General features: G+C 39.5%; 1 protein-coding gene across 2 annotated transcripts in view; it reads right to left on the bottom strand.

Annotated features, from left to right (window-relative positions):
• Window positions 1-14148, bottom strand: part of CAB39L (calcium binding protein 39 like) — a 61384-nt gene extending 47236 nt beyond the window's left edge. Inside the window, exons 1-3 of one of the 2 annotated variants that reach the window (XM_041467046.1) lie at window positions 14014-14148; window positions 13341-13646; window positions 12698-12822 (exon numbers count right to left, since the gene is read on the bottom strand). The gene's annotated coding sequence lies outside the window, so the exon portion shown is untranslated. The remainder of the gene's footprint in view (window positions 1-12697; window positions 12823-13340; window positions 13647-14013) is intronic. The other variant, XM_041467045.1, reaches the window with a different exon arrangement.
• Window positions 14149-14153: the final 5 nt, after the last annotated feature.

The following is a 14153-nucleotide window of genomic DNA, read 5'->3' as shown; positions in this document are numbered from 1 at the left end:
AAGATATCAACATTTTGATAGTTTGGCAGTTTAGTGGGATGGAGGGGAACTAAAAACAAGTAATTTATATAATCTACATCGTAAAGCTGTTACACTTTAACTCAAAGCATTTAGCTTTACGGCAGAGCAACATAAAAAGTGCCCAACAACACTTCTAAAACCTCACAACATAAGATGCTTTACAGTAACTTCATACTTCTGTGTTATTCTGTGAGTTCACAGATACTCAATTTCTTCACATCCCTGCAAGAGCACTGTGGCCACTCCAGATTAACGCAAGTAAATTCTTCTTCATGGATTAGATCCCAAATACAGACATACAACACACACACTTTCTCTCTGTGTAATCTCAGAGGGACACAAGCGCAAATTAACATTTGGCTGCTTATCCAGATATGAAATAAGGAAAAAAAAAAAAAAAAAAAGGGTACAGTCTATGGAGGGGCAGGTGGTTTCCCTACAGCCATGCAAAAAGCAGCAAAGCTTCTGGCCTCTCTCAGGACTAGAAAATTGATATTTCTTCAGTGAAGTGTTGAAAACAGAGAGCAGCGAGATGCAGTGGCTGACCTGTAGCTGCATTTTAGCTGAAGTGAGTGGAAGGATTTAAATGGATGCTTTATATAAGCTACTCCTAAAAATGCAGACATGTCTTCAATGATTATGTTTCCCTCTTCTTCCTCCTAGCTCCCTCTAGCGCTTTTAAGGACATACGGCCTTTCCCTCCTGGTTTATTTAATGCAAATACAGTTGCTAAGCTGTTGTTTGGTTTAGTTGGGATTTTGGGTTTTTTTAAGATCTGCAATAGCTCTTATAAACTGTTCATGAGATTTTACTGAATGTGTTATTCATATGTACAATCACTCCAGAAACCAAACACTGCCACTGGCCTTTCTACCAGAACGTTTTGTATATTAATACTTTATGTACAGGCCAGTGTATTTAAAAGTTTACTCATTTTAAAGGCATCCAGCTCCATCATTAGAGAAAGTCAACAAAAATTAATCCCTTTCCTTGAACATTCCCACTCTCAAGTGAATTGTGTCTGAACAGAAGGTTACTACAGCCCAACAGCTGAAAAATATAACATATTAAAATTTTATGTCTGCCCTAAAGTCACTTATAAAATGTTAATTGTGCCCCTTATCTACTGTGTCCCAACATAAAACACAAATAAGAACCATACCTGCACTCCACTTCTATGAGTGGAGGAACAATGAACTGGTGACAACATCAGACTTTTTACCTGCAGACTCATGTAAACAGAAACTAGCCCCCCTAAAATCGGTGACTGCCTGAAGAGCCAAGCAGGTATTTTAAAAATAATTAAAGCTTTCACCTCTCTAAACTGCTCCTATCCCAGTTCTGTACAGTCAATCAGCTTAGTGGCCAGCCACATTTGTTTCTTTCTTTCTTTAAGGTCCATTCACAGAATTAAAAATGGAAAGACCATTTCAAGAGGTGCAACAAAAAGAGCTTTGCTGAAGACCTGAAACTGCTCATCACACATGTGCCAATCTTTCAGTTTCTATAGCAGCACACTAAAAACCACTTTTCTTCATGGAATTGAAAAATACTGTTAAGTGCATAAAAGCATTTATCTGGGATCTCCCATTTCTGAAACAGCCAAACAATATTAATAGTGTTTAGTCTTCTTGAAAGTACTGAATTTAGTTACTGATCTCCATGTAACTTTACCAAGCACTTTCCTTTATGTTAGGCAGCACAGAGTACTGCAGGTTAAGACATCCCCTTCCACCAGGCTCACTAATGTAAAAACCCTATAGATGTTCCCTACAACTTCCTTGCTGGTCAAAGACAACGGAGCACCCCTAATCAGAACTTAAAACTTCCTGAGAGTCCTTGAAGCTGAAAGCTGAAAGTTAGTGCATATTCATCTCAGCAATGGTGATACACAGTGAAAATGTTGGGCAGATCCACTGCCCTTTGATGCCTATAATTTCTTGGATACATAATGTGGGGCTGGTTCTGACAAGCTGGAAGGCAGTTTGGGTTTTAAGACATTTCCTCTACTGACCATTGCTACAGAAGGCTAAAGCATTTTTCATCAGATGCTTTCCAGATGACTTTCAGACAAACAAAATTAAGTTAAATTTAAAACACAAGTTAAATGCTACTGTGAGGCATTCACAGTAACACCCAATTTAGTATGATGAAAGTAAGGTGACACCAAGCAAACACTCAAAGGTGTGCACTCCAAAATGTACTGTTAAAGAATACCAGGAGATAGGAATCGTCATTCTGGATAAGACAAAGCTCCATTAAATCCCATCTCTAAGAGGGGCTGACCACAAGCAAAGTAGAAAAAGAAACATATACCAGAAGAAGGACTACTTTACTCTTCTCCTTCTGGCATTTAGCACCTTTGAGGTGTCCTGAAGCATCATCCAAAATCACCATGATGAATAGTTACACACGTTTCATTTTAAAGATCCCAAAGGAGCACTATTCCCCTGCTGGGGGGACTCTTAAATCACTTCTGCAATACTCAGATACAACAGATTGCTCAAGATTGCTTCTGACTGTCAAGACTGAGCAGCCAAGACAGCTCAAAGACTGCCATTTCCTGTAGATGAGGGACCAAACAAGACAAGCTCCAGCAACAATTTATTGCATTCCAGTTAGTTCCTTCTTCAGGGCAGCAAAACCAAGATTTACCTGTAGAACCATTGTATTTTTCAAGTGGTCACTCCAAGACAAGAGAACAAGCACAAGCAGAAAGTCCCATATAGAGGCATGGTGTTATACCCATGAAGAAGATGAGTTCAGACCTAAGAAGTGTCAGCTCCTATTTATGTCACGCTATGTGATCTTGCAAAAGCCACTTAGTCTCCCCACTGGAAAATTTATGCATTCAAAACCATAAGGTGCTTTGACACTGCAGTGACGGAACTCAAACAAACACAGCAGGCAGTACCCAGCTTACTTGTGTCCTTTTACTGCAGACTGGGATAACTGTCCTGCAGTTTGTGTGATGCAGATGGTTCCTCCAGAAACCATGCCCACAGACACAACAAACTTCTGAGTCTCTTCTAATACAGGTTAAGAATCCTACTAAAGCAGAACAGTCAAAGCAAAACCAGAATAATACTAGACTAAAAGTCTAAACTGCTGCTTTCAGATGAGGAATTACAGGTTTTTCCCCAGTGTCAAATAAGGAAACCCAAGCATTACTATAATTCTTGAAAAACAGCAGTTATACTTAAGCAAGTGTTGCCCTAAATTGACTTGCCTAAAGTCACACAAGAAAATCTCTGGTGGCAACACTGCTCCCCTGGAGAAAGAGAACCCACATCTTCTCACACTTTGCTCTTTAACACTTTCGTCCTGCAACTACATTAATTTTAGACATTGGAAAAGGACAGGGAACCTTGAGAGCTCATCAAGCTCAAGCTGCACAAGGAGAGATTGTCTTCACAAGTACCCCAAAGCCATCCCTCCTGACAAACAATTAAGTATATTCATCACTTGTCAGATTGCAAACATATTTGCCTTCCTGTGACAGATACATGGCCAATTGATGAAACAGAGGGTGCTTGCACTTCTCTGTCCCACAGTAAGTATTTTACCATCACTTTAATGCTATCTTCCTGTTAGGTGGTGAACAGTTCCTGTTGTCACGAAGCCCCTTGTCTCAGATTTTAGTAACATATTTTTCTGGTCCCAGGAAGGAACCTCCAGTGCCTTCCTAAAGACCTCTGAAGTCCATTCTGGCCAAAAGTTGAGTATACTGAGCAAATTAACCTGTAGGGTATTCTTTGAAGTCCCCAGTGGGGAAAACCTGTCCATGCACATTCCCACACTACTAAAAAGCCATCTGCTGCTCCCCCCATCCGTGTTGCCCAACAACTGACATTACAATTTAATTATTATGTCAGACACATACAACTACAAAGTGTCCAATTAAAGCCTAAGTTCCTTTTGTTTTAATTAATAAACCAGGGTCATGCCTTGAAGTCCTTAAATGGCAGCAGGCATGCCGCAGACTGGCATTTTTTAGCCAGGTCTGTCCTGAACAAAGACCAACGTGAGCAGTGTGTTCATTTTGTGGACAATTTCTGTTTTGGAGGGAGAGCTGCTCTGGCACCTGGGTGTGCTTTGATTCAACTCCATTTCTGTGTAGCCTTAACAGTTGAGATCCCTGACAGGCTCTGGATACCTGGAAGAAAACCACTCACCACATGACATAAATGGCAAGCTCTAGATATATAGGTTGTAACAGGTCAAACATACTCACGGAAATCTTCTTGGCAAACATCATTCCTCAAGACATCTCCTAATGAAATCTGACAGCTTCAACATCACACAGCACACAGATCTATACTCACAGACTTTGTCAAACCCTCTGAAAACAGTTTAAGAAATCCACTTTCTCATGCTAATGGTCGCTCACATACCTGTTCCATTCCCACAGAAGCAATTGATAATTTTCTTCTCTGCGTGTGCTTTGGCAGTGTGCATTCACAAAATAACTTTTTCTGCCACCAAAATTTACACCTCTGAAGGGTAAAAGACTGCTACTGTTCACTTATAAAAATCATGTTTAGCACTGAAAATAAGTAAGGGGCACGCCCCTCAAATGGAAAAAAGAGTCCCAAGCTGTAGCAGCCCAGACATGAGTAGTTATCTATTATCTTTGCAGAAAAATAATATTTTTAGCTAAATGCTACCTGAGCCTGATCACCTGCATCACACATTTTCTAATATATTTGCATGCAGTACCTTGAATTTATGAGCGCTCTAGGCCCAATAGCAGAATTCAAAGAGAAAAGTCTCTAAACTGTTTCTTTCAGAACTGCAGTGCTCATAAGGACACAAAATTATGTCTGGCATTGTTGCAAATGTTGGAGTTTCCACCCAAGTACCACTGAAAAGAAATGGCTTGTTTCCTGAGAGCAGGCAGAACCCCGTGAGAAGGTCACCCAGCAAGAGCCGTATCGGTTCAACTTTCCATGACCACAGCAAGACAGTCTCCCCTAGCTGTCATCATGGGATGAAATTACTTTCACAAGCATAAGAACTTCCATTGAAATATTTCAGCACACAAAGGCCTGTATCCAGAGAGCTGCATGGCAGCCAGGTAACCAAAGATGTGAACATAAGCTATTTAATACCTTGTCATATAACCCAACAACAACATTACCTATTTTTACGTTTTTCAATTAAAAAAAAAAAAAAAAAACAACATAAAAACAGATGACACAGAAGATCAAAAGTAATAAATAGTATGATGCTGTGACAGTCTACACATACTGGCTTTTCTTTCAAAACTAAAGACAGTTCTATATGATTCCTACAGTTACGAAATAAGACCTTTTTTGGATTTAAAGTAAGTTTGAAATAGATGTTTTTTGTTCTTCTCAAAACAATAAATGAATTTTGTTACTATCAGCAAAGGAGTTTTAAAAATTCAAATATTTATTCTGGTTCCCCAAAGCTTAACAGCTTCTTGAATAAGAGTAGCTTTTTAAAAGACTTTGTATCTTTACACTAATTTCAAGTGCTGGATAATCTGTGAAACGCATTAATAACATAGTGCAACAGTTAATTGCTTACCACTTTCAATGTTTTGGGTTTTTTTCCTTTTCTGAAAATTCATATTCTATTTTACTTTCTGCTCCCTGAAGCTTTTTGCATTTGCAAATGTGCTCTTTGAAGGCTCTCCTTTTTATTCATGCATAGGTATGGAATCAAATCACTTCAACAAATTCAGACTTTACTTCTTCATCACCACCTACATGAAGTGTGCATACACAGTTTTCCAACACCTACAACCAACACTGACTTCAATTAAAAAATGTCTTGAAATCAAACCTGATTGTATTATGGAAGTGAGATCATTAACACTGCAAAAGAAATCTCCCACTCTGCATTCAGTGGTTTCAACTCCCATCAGCTCTTGGCTACCACTTATCTACAGGGAATGTCTTCTCCACTGCCTGTTGCCCATGAGTCTTGACACCTTGAAGTATTTTCAGATACTGTTCCTCATCTTTTCAGGCATATCCAGACTCTTCCCATGGTTATTAACTTCACAAAGCTTTGAGTCCATCTTTCAAAAGAGTGAGCCAACATGCTCTTTGATTCAATCAAATACATGAGGCTGTGCCATCATTTATCATCTTTCTACTCTGCGTGGCCTAGATAAAACTGTCAGAACGGATTGTGCATTTCCTTTCAACTGTGTGTTCATTTGGGGATTTTAGTTTTTTTGGCAAACAAACATCCAATGACTGAACGTCAAAAAATTATACATAAATTAAAATATTCTTATTGACAGCAATATTTTCAAGATTGAGTTTCTTAGCCAGAATACATCAAACCCATAATCTAACTGAAATACTAGACATTTTATAATGTGTTTCCTATGCTAGACATTTCATAATATGTTTCCTACATGTTGAATATTTTGCTTCATGACAATCCTTAAAATTTAGGAGTTTTAGATTAGACACTAAAAAAAAAAAATTCTCACTCTCCATAGATTTTCAAAAGTGTTTTTTCAGTCTTTATTTACTGCTGGAATATGATGTATTTGTTCGCAGTTATGTGATTATTTGTAATATTCATCTTCATTCTCACTACAGAAATATGGAACAGTTCTGTATTTTCAGCGTCATTGTTGACAGCTTTAGAGCCATCAGACAAATGTCACTGTTCTTTTTGCTCCTGGTGTTTTTAAACTTCTTATTAGCCTTAAATACTAAAGAAAATCAGTGAGTTTTCTGTAATCATCTTTATAAAACTTACTTGTACTAATTCCTATATATTGATGGCTGCCTTGGAACCATTTGTAAATCAAGATGTGACTCTCCCTTTGCTGAAACCCTCTTTTTGTATTTGCATCTATTCTAGACAGCCATGTGTTCCCACATCCTCAGCTGCTCCCCAGCTTTGGGGGACACCCTTGTAGGCAGGGCTAGAAGCGTATCAGTGATGTAGCAGCACATCACGGGGCACAGAAGAGATTTGCTGAGTCCCTCAAGTTTTTGCAGCATTCTCTCATGGCCTGATGACCTGTGCTGAACCCTAGGAACCCTGGTGAGGAGACAGTTCACATCATGGAGGGAGTTCAGCAAGGGAGGAAAAACAATGGATAACATCTCTGTGCATTTTTAACTAGCACTTAACTGCTGCCCAAGCAACCAGAATAGCATAAGAATATCTTAGCAAATCCTCTGCTAGCATCTTCCCTCCCCTGACAAAAGGCTGGAACACTGAAGAATTGTAGGGGAGTGTATCTCCTCATATTAATGCTGCTTTCTTGAAGGGAAAAACTTTTCCAAACAACACACAACCTAAAGACCACCAAGCCAGCTTGACCTCAGAGTACATTCAAACCTGTCCTCATTCAAACTGCCTTCAAACTAAAGTACTTTATCTTTTACTTCCATATTTTGCCCAAGGCTATGTGTGATGCTTGCAGTACAGATGTTGCAAGCAGATACAGACCTAAACATGGATTGTAATGTAAAAGACAAGACCTATTAATGGTCTGCAGCTAAAAAGCAGGACAAAAGGTCAACACAATATCTAAGTAATAAGCTTTTATTTGGAAGGTTCAGCCTTTTTTGGCTCACTTACTTAAACTAATTTGTAAAAAAAAAATAAATTACCACTCCCCCCACCCGCCACAGACTTTTCCCAGGGACTATATGGTATACACAGTATTTGCCCTAACAGAGGACTACAACCAGCATGCAGTCCTGCACCCACTCTATAAGGTTCAATTCGGTGCTTATTTCTAATGACAAATAAATCATATACTGCAGACAGCTTCTCTTGCAGCCAAAAGCAACAGGGAGTGAATGACCACCATGAACTGGTTGTCCAAAATAAATTTTGCTTATTTGCAGCAGTGAAAGACAGCTGTCTGACTGCAGAAAGTACTGTGAGAGTACACAATTACAAAGTACACTTGAAGAGGGAAAGCTGATACAGCCATGCCTCCCTGCTGACATATGAAAATAGGCAAAACAAAGAGCTGAATGCTCAGGACACTACAGCTGCTGGACATGAACCCTTCCCACACAATATTAATCTCTCCATATTCAGCAGTCTCCAGTGCCTTGACTTACAAAGCCACACACAACTTCCTTCCCACACTTAAGAGCAAACAAACTATTTTTGCTGCAATAAATTTGTGTGCATGAATTTATACAAGTGCCTTTGTGCTACACTGGCACAGGATCTTTAAGAAAGACCACCTAAAGATCCAATGGCTGTCACACAACTGTCCCCTCATTTCAAAACCCAGTTATGCAGCAGTATTTTAACTTCCATCTTAATTATTGTCTCTTGCAGCAGGAAAAGCAAGGTACAAACATTACTGTGGTATCAGAAGGGGTGTTTTTAACTCATGCTGTAAAATAATTTTAAAATGTTGTTTCACAGTTTATCAAGTTGCTCTAAGGACAGACACATTGCTGTCAAAATGAGAATGCTAGCCCTTACTGCCATCACCTGCCTTGCATCAGTTCTAGGAATGACATGACTGCAGAGGGAGGCAGAGCAGCCTGCTGGGCACCATGAAAATTCAACAGCCAGAATAAAATAAACCTCTCTTACCTCCCCTAAAAGTACAGCTTTTGGAGAAGTGAGAAGAACTGTGGAGGACTTACTAAATGTAAATTGTTTGAAATTTTTGCAACTACATCTATCAATACAGACAATATAAAAGAACAAAAGGAAAAATTCAATGATTTTTCATCCAATCACAAGCATTTTAGTAGGGGTGTGTAATTTTAAAATATTTCTACAATATGTGCCAGGAAAAATGGTTTTAAAAAATCCTGTCCCTTTCTGCTGGTTTCTACACCCAGGTTGCAACCACACATCTTGATCTGTTAATGCAAGGGTTGTAACACCTTGCTATGAATTTGTTAACAAAATAATTTCATTCTTAAAAATGATCCTTCACTTTAAGTGAAGGCAAATTATGCTACCAAACAACTTCTCAAGTAACTGGTTCATCACAAACTGGACAGAAACCAATACCACACACTTCACTATGATAAGAAGCAGTGTTTGGTGGGCTTATTTTTTTTTTAAATGCACATTAAATTTATGTGTTGAGAAGCAGTTAATTTTATTAAAGCTTTTTTTTTTTATTTTATGCCAGCCTGAATGTAATCTAAATTGTGATTACTTTGTAACAAATAGCATATGTATTCACTTCTGTGAGAGGAATGCCAAATTCATACACTGGGGTCACTTGAGGAATATGTCTTAAGAAAAAGGGCTTTTTTTTTTTTTCTTTTTTCTTTTTTCTTTTTTCTTTTTTTCTTAAGAAGCAAGGGTTACAAAGATTTGGGCCCACAGTTCACTTAGTAAAAGAATGTCAAACATATTTTTAACACAGCTTCTTTGGTTCCAGTAGTTCAAGAATTTTACAGGGAAAAAAGGTAATAACAAAGTTAAAGCCAAGCACTCCCGAGAGAAACCCATTTGCGTCCACTGTCTGTAAAAAGGCAGGAGGGGATTTTGATCCAGCAGAACTGAGAACACAGAGAAGTCCAGTCTCTGCTGTGTGATAAGACCATCCAAAATAACCCAGATATGGTAAGTATTCTGCCCATACCACCACTTTGCTCATACTGTAGAAGTAGTTGGCTCAAACATTTTAAAATGAGATAAATGACACCAAAAATAAAATTAGAAAGCAATCCATCGATTTCCAGATGATTCTCGTTTTGCACCTGGACCACCTCCAATTCCCTGAGAAAAGCATAAATACCAAGTGGATGCACAGCACATGAGATGGGAAAAGTTATTCAGATAAATATAGCTGAGCCAAATAATTTTTTGTGGGTTTTTGGGGGGATTTTTGGGTTTGTTTGGGTTTTTTTATTTGGTTGGTTTTTTGGGGTTTGTTTGTTTGTTTTGGGTTTTTGGTGGGTATTTTTGCTAGTTTTTTGTTGGTTTTTGTTTTGTTTGGGTTTTTGTTTGGGTTTTGTTTGTATATTTTTTGTTTAGTTGGGTTTTTTTGTATTTTTTTTAACCCAAACCAGTCCTGTGAGTAATGACACAAAGGAACAGGGCAGTCCAAGAAGACAGGAGCATCTGGACTGTTTCTTTCTTTGACAGTGCCAATTTTAAACATTCAGGGGACTGTGGCTTCCCTGACCCTTCAAAACACTTATAAACAAACCCAAATGAAATAAATATTAATAGGACAATACTCCCTCCCATTCTTGCTGCTCCTGTTCCTCACACCTTACTGCTGGTTTCACACCTCTACAAAGTTAAGCCAAACCAAGTGTTCATGCAGCACATTGAACAGGATTAAGAAAAAAAATCAACTATAAAATTAGAATTTTCTTCAACTAAATTAATTTCCCCACAGGAAACTGTGACTAAGGACTGCTTAGTCTTATGAAGAGCTCTATTGTTGAACCTCCACACCACAACACATACCTACCCTGTTTTCTAAGGTTTTAGTCAAATTCCCTTTAGTACATTTGAAACCTTACATGTTCCAGTTTTATTTGAAAGTGGTTGTTTCACCACACACAATAATGACTTCAGGTTGCTGCCCTATGCCTCCTTTAGATGGCTTTTATTAGTCCAAGTCCAATTCTACACCAGACACTGCCTCTCTCGCCTTTGCACAGCAGCTACCGAGATCAGCACCAGCCCATCAACCTTCTATCAGCTGGCACCACAAGGGCAGCTGCCTCCACACTTGGATTTAAAAGTCAAAAGGCAAATCAAAATGAAGTTGTAGGGGTCCCCAGAGATCATCTCTTCAGAGTGGGAACACCACAAATTCATTAATTCTTGCAGATTGCTCAATGTCTCCTACGTGTTCACGTAATGAAAACAGTTTGTGTGCATACTTTACCCTGCAGGCAAACCCATAAAGAGCCATCAAAAGGGTCAGAATACTTTACAACCACAAGCCTTACTTCAGAAAGTACCAGTGAAAATTTATTTCAGATAAATATATTGCTGTGTTGACATGGAAAAATGAAGATAAAAAGGGTTTTACGCATCCATTTATTTTGGATTCCTTTCATCATATGCATCTACTGCCTGGTTTCCAGAAATCTCAGGCCCTTTCAAGTGCACTTGTAATCACAGGCTTTCAGATCTTGTTAATTCATTCACATCACTCAAAATTAGAGGGCAGAGTTTTAGGTCTTGATCAGTGTGGCGGGGCCGTGGCACAGCAAAGGCAACACATGCTGCTCAGCTTGGTCTGACATAAGCTAACATCCAAAGCAGTCCCTGCTCTCTGTGCTCACACAGCTGCCTGGAATCTTTGCTGGCAGTGAACACCGAGACTGCAAGACAGAAATATGGCTGAAACTGAAAACGCCTCTACTACATAAACAGATGAAATTCATTGCACTACCAGTTTCCAAATGCGGACCTTGGAGAAAATGCCAGCCAGTGGATGGTTAAGAGTTTCAGCATATTGGGCCAGATTCCAAAACCCTCAAGCCAGTTAGTAATTAACAGACATCTAGGTCCTCCACATGAAAGAAGTCTATTGTTAAAACAGTGACACAAATTTTTCCTTTCCTTTTCCTAGCCAGTCTCTGCCTGTGTTTTAAGATTCCCTTAGGACTATAACAGCCTGTGATTTTAGAACCTCCACTTCTGAAACAGACAATTTGTTAGACTTTTAGTTGCCAAGAATGCAAACATGCTTGCATGAGAGGTAGAACAAAATTCATTTACAGGCTTCTCAGAGACCCATAATCTCCCCTTTCTTTCATTTAATACCTGGGAAAAAATTATCTGAACCACCTGAACAACCCTCTACCATAGCAAAAGAATTACAAAACATGGTAACAAAACGTACTGAGGACCTGTAAATACTCTGGGTCCAATTAGTGAGCAACATACCTACGGGGAATATTAGCCTGTGTCTTCATAGATAATGATGTGTTACAGCAAAATTTCTAAGACAAACCAAAGGCTGCCTCACTAAAACCATTTTGTTGGTAATCAATTTGTAAAGTAGGAATGATCTATGATCTGCATAGAACTGCCTGTTCTCGTTCTGTTACCTTACTGAAGATAGACTTGTGAATAACAAGAGACTATACATAAACCCCAGACACTAACCAATGTAATAAAAGAGAAGATTATGTTAAAGTTGCATTTTGAAAGAATGAAGTGCAGACACTCATCTGTAAGGGAGCAAGTTAAATCACCAAGGATAACGGGAGAATGTGACAGAGCAGGAGCTGGCAGAAGTATTCAAGGGATATGATGACACTTTAAGAAGAGTCAATAAAACAAAGAGCCAAGCCCATCAGAAAAGAACAAAAAGCTCCATCAGAATTTTAAAAAACCATTTTCTGAATGCCCATGGTTTTCCAAAGTCTGTGGCTTTGCAGCTTTGCTGTTTGCTGGAGTTTGACTGGTGTGTCTCTACCTCACCCAAGTCTATCTGGTCATACAAGGAAAAACTCAAATCCCCACTGCATTGAAGGTGAAAAAACCATCCCTGGAGAAGAGAACTAGATCAATTCCTTTGGGACCAGGTTCACCTCCTCCCACTCCAAGGAGCTACTTGCACTCTGCCCGTCTATGCAATTGCTCATTTTAACTCTCGACATATGACCAGACTATGCAATGAAAGCTTAATTCAGCAACTCAGTCAACAGCAGCATTCACCAGGACAGCCAGTCCTTTCTCTGTCCTCCCGTGGGAGCGCTGCCCTCGCCTCTGGGTACAGGTATTCAGTCAGGTCCAGACTGCAGAGCCCAGGAAGCTCACACTGCTGCTGGAGGAGAGCTGCAGGCAGGCTGCTGGGATGTCAGCTCAGCATCGCTTGTGAGCTTCTGCCACCTAACAAGTTTGGGAAGAACTGAGCTTACTGGTTCACTGGCAGAATATGCTGCTATGTTGCAGAAAGCCTATCTTACAGTTTCAGGCTAAAAGCAAAATGAAGGAAACTCAGCATGTTTCAAAAGTGCCTCATTAATTTTATCCTAAGTCTTCAATTAATTTTAAGAAAGATGTATTTACCATTATTTTTGCTTCAGATAGCAAGCAAAATCTATTAGTACTTTCTAATACATTCAGAAAATTCAAAATTTGTCTGAGGCAGGCAGTCATGGTCTTTCAAATTCTTCCAGGGCTCCACCTTCTCTGTATTTGGTTTATTCCATATATACAATTGTAAAGCCACAAGTGTTTCCTAACATTCAATATTCACAAGCACACGTATTAATAATTCAGCAAAGCGAGATTAATCTGCGAGCAGCATCTCATAATGCAGAATATTCTAAGAGCAAGAAAAGCTCGTGTTTAATTTTAAAACGAACAATTACAAGGGAGAAGTCTCTTTTTAAAAACATAATTACAATTTTATTGAGAGATTTGCCAGCACATCAGGAGTGCTGAGCCGCCCTCTTTCCCAGCAATGTTGCTGCGAGGTGTCTCATTCCTGTCTGGGGAGCTGGGCAGTTCTCATGGGCTGAACTTCAGCCACAGATGTAGGCACGACTGTGTAAACATTTAAAAGGTTTTACAGAAGTACAAAGCAGATGCTGGACATCAAAATCTTCTGGAGGATCTTGGGTCAGATGAGAGCTCCAAGTCACGTAAACACAGCATTCCCGTCCCCAGAATAATCACATTTCTACCCCCCGCCACAAGATTGGCAGTATCTACAAGATGGGAAATATTTTCTCAATTATTTAAGCATACCATGTTTATCTCTAGTTTTAAAGTGGTGGCAAAAAAGAAGCAACAAAAAAGCAAAAAAGGCACCCTCCCTTGGTTTTTAAGAGTAATTATATTTTTGCCCCTGTGAAAAACATCTTTACATAGCCACAACACCAACACTCGCAAAAGCAACGCAGCTGAAAATTTTAAAGGGAGATATAAAACTTTATTTTCGCAGAAAATAAAATAAAAGTTTCTCTTTCGAACAGAAAAGGGCAGCGACAATCCAGCGCTCCATACGGCAGCAGCGCAACCAGCAAGGAAGAGGAGCAGAGGCCAGCAGCGATGTTACGCAACTCGCTCACGTACCAAACGCTTTAATTTTCGATACATTAAAGAACAGACGGCAGACGGACACCCGCCCACCCGGCCCGACGCCCCGCGCTCCTCCCGGCCCCAAGATGGCGCCGGCGCCCCCACAGCCCGGGGACAGCCCGCCCCCCGACCCG

Source organism: Pyrgilauda ruficollis, unplaced genomic scaffold (genome assembly GCF_017590135.1).
Source record: "Pyrgilauda ruficollis isolate IOZ18807 unplaced genomic scaffold, ASM1759013v1 scaffold20, whole genome shotgun sequence".
In the NCBI taxonomy this organism is placed as follows: Eukaryota; Metazoa; Chordata; class Aves; order Passeriformes; family Passeridae; genus Pyrgilauda; species Pyrgilauda ruficollis.
Note: the sequence above shows the minus strand (reverse complement) of the source record. Positions and strands in the feature narration are given on the sequence as shown.